We start from the raw sequence: 3525 nt of genomic DNA, 5'->3' as shown, positions 1-3525 counted from the left end.
AAAAAAAAAAAAAAGTAATGGAAGTACTTCTGCTTTTTTTCACTGAGTTAGGGACAAACATATATGCAAATAACAAAATATCTTAGCCAGGTACAGTGGTTTATGCCTATAATCCTAGCATTTGGCAGGCTGAGGCGGGTGGATTGCCTGAGCTAGAGCAAGACCTCGTCTCTTAAAAAAACATAGCTGAGCATTGAGGCGGGCATCTGTAGTCCCAGCTACTTGAGAGGCTGAGGCAAGAGAATCACTGAGCTCAAAAGTTTGAGGTTGCTGTGAGCTATGATGCTACGGTACTCGACTGAGGGTGACAAAGTGTGACTCTGTCTCAAAACAAACAAAACGGAAAAAAAAAACCCAGAAAACTCCCTTACTATTAAAACGTAGTTATTTTTTAAAAGAATAGTTCAAATTCCTGCCACTATGTTTTGAAAAGCCTTAAGCAAAGAATTTAGTAATCTCAAGTTGGTAGTGCCACCAGGTACCTATCAAAGACAAAAATATCTTCCCCAAACACATAGCAATTTAAACTTTTATTTTTTATTTATTATTATTATTTTTTGAGACAGAGCCTCAAGCTGTCCCCCTGGGTAGAGTGCTGTGGCATAGCTCACAGCAACCTCCAACTCCTGGGCTCAAGCAAGTCTCCTGCCTCTGCCTCCCAAGTGGCTGGGACCACAGGTGCCTGCCACAACGCCTGGCTATTTTTTTCTTTTTTTTTTTTTTGGTTGCAGCCATCATTGTTGTTTGTTGTTGTTGTTGTTTGTTTGTTGTTGTTGGCCCAGGCTGGATTCGAACCCACCACCTTAGGTGTATGTGGCTGGCGCCTTAGCTGCTTGAGCCACAGGTGCCGAGCCAATTTAAACTTTTAAAACCAAATTTGCTTTTGCCCATACCTCCCCTAGGAGTATTAGAAGGAATTGACTCTACTTGATCTCATGATTCCTTTCTTCCCAGTCTCTTTTAAACCCATTCAAATCTGCTCCAAGTAAACATCTGGTCCTACTGTGAATGCCAACTTCATTCTTCCTGTTGCTCAGGCCAGAAACCTTGATATTATTTTTGACTCTTCTTTTCCTCTTGCCAGTTATCCTATTTTTTAGATAATTCTTTTGGCTCTATTTATGAAACTGCCTTTTACAAATTAATGAAGTGTTTTGAGGTAAGAACTGGGATAAGTGTTGGGGGATTGGAGGCCCCAGTTCCCTGAACCCAGTTGACCTGGGTTCAATTACTCAGGTGAGCTGGAAAGTTCAATTGAGGCTTTGCAGTAATCAAAAGTAAAAACAAATGGAAACTGGAAATAAAACTGGAGTGGCACAGGCCGTGTGGATAGAAAGCAAAAGTAATGACACAGGGTTTTCCCCATTCAAGGCTGGACAAGGACCCCATTTTCCAGGCCCAAACAGACTTTTTTTCCCACCAAACTGCACTCTCTGGACACAAATAAGACAGGAGAAAAGCAGTTTTTCCAGTATTTCATGTAAGTTAGGCCCCTTGGGGAGTGGACCTTCTGCCACTTCTTCTTAGAACTGGGAACTGTATTCATTTGTTCATACCCTCATTCAGTCACTAATCAACATTAAAGTCTGTCAAGTCCTGGCCAAGTATAATTCCCCAAACAGTATAAAATCTCTAAATGAAAAGACTTATGGGAGGATTTCTCACTTGGGTTTCCCCTCCTGCCAGAGGCTCAGTGCCTTTCTTTCATTCTCTGTTCCTTTCTATTTAATAAATTCTATCTTATACTGATCTCTGTGGTCCATGTGTTCATTCTTTGACTCTCCTAGACCTACTGAGGCAAGAAAGTAAAAGCAGAGCTAAAAGATCTGTCTTAGCCACCCTATGTAGGCATTAGCCAGGCCACAGATGTCTCTGCTATCTGTATGCTCCTCCCTTGACATGTGCGGGGCCTAGACTATAGCCTTGTAGCTTCCTTAGGCCTCCGTTGCCTCTGAGGGCAGGTAGCCTGACCGGTCTCAAGGGCATAGGGGAATCTGACCTTCCCCCTGAGTCCCGGGACCTTTGGATTATGTCATCCCTCACTCAGTTTTATGACCCTCATGTGCACTCTAGCCCTGAAAAGTGGATAAAAGAGAGGCAGGAGATTTGGATTGGGAGGGGGCTAGGTTTTTGAGACACTAATGTTCCAAGTTCCCCGCCGCAGAAATAAAGCCGCTTCCTCTGATCAACTGGTGCCTGGAGTCTTCTGTCTGTGTTGGTTTCCTGCTACACTACTGCAGAAAGAAATTCCATCAACAGTAACCTGCATAAGTTCAGAGTAACAAAGAGAAATTTTATTTAGGAAGAACAAAGAATGTTTAGAGGACTTCCAAGGAGAGTTGGAAGTGAGTGGGTCCCTCTTGCAGATAGACAGAATGTGAGGGAGATGGGGACTGCAAAATATTCTCTGTTTGAAATTGGCTGCATGACTTTCACTGGTCATTGATTGTCTCTTTCTATGGGTCATTGGTTACCTGGATTACTTCGTATCAATATTCTTACAGGCCCTCCAAACATCTTAGTTCAGCAGGCCAGATTTCCTTACCATTCCCCTGGAAGGCTTTTTCTTTAGTGTTCCTTCTTAGTAAGGTTCCCAAAACTCTGTGAAGGAACAAGTTTAGCCAGAAATAGTAATGATAAGCCACTGTTTTCTGTTCGCTTGATAACAGTCACTGTTCCCTTGCTTCCTTCTCTATAATTGCTACTCTACAGTTGCACAGCTGATCATCAAAAAGATTCTTAACTTTCTCTACATAGCTGGTGGTTGTAAAGATCCTTAACTTTCTCCAGAGATATCATCATCTTTTCTGAAACCTAAAGATAGTTTCTAAGATATCTTCCATGCCCTGCATTCCAGGGGTTTGATTAACCCTCCCCAGCCAAGAAACTGACTCAACTGAAATTATGACTCCAGGAACTAAAGCATCACAATAAGATGATTTCCACACCCCTATAATTTTGCCCTGAACCTAGACAATTAGCAAACCTAATTGCTTAATCCTTTGCCCACCAAACGATGTTGTTTTTTTTTGGCCGGGGTTGGGTTTGAACCCATAACTTCTGCCATATGGGACCGGCACCCTACCCTTTTGAGCCACAGGTGCCACCCCACCAAACTATGTTTAAAAACCCTGTCTCTCAAATTCTCAGAGATATGCAGAGTAAATTCTTTCTGTGCTATAAACCTTGCTGTCTCGGGACGTTGGCTTACTTTTGATCAGAAGGCAATGAACCTGGTTGGGCAGCAACACTTAAATTATATCCAGAATTCATCCTCTTCTCTCGCTCTCTACTGCTACCACCTTGGTCTGATGCCTTCTTGCATCTCATCAAAGTAGTTCTAGTCCTTCTTTTGAAATGTAAATTAAATTCCATTACTCTTCTCAAAATGACTCCCCATTTTACTTAAGAGTGAAAGTGCGCTCAGCGCCTGTGGCTCAAGTGGCTAAAGCACCAGCCACATACACCCAAGGTGGTGGGTTCGAATCCAGCCTGGGCCTGCCAAACAACAATGACAGCTGCAAC

The sequence above is a fragment of the Otolemur garnettii genome, unplaced genomic scaffold (assembly GCF_000181295.1).
Source record: "Otolemur garnettii isolate 467f Iridium unplaced genomic scaffold, OtoGar3 scaffold00024, whole genome shotgun sequence".
Classification (NCBI taxonomy): Eukaryota; Metazoa; Chordata; class Mammalia; order Primates; family Galagidae; genus Otolemur; species Otolemur garnettii.
This window is presented reverse-complemented; position numbering follows the sequence as displayed.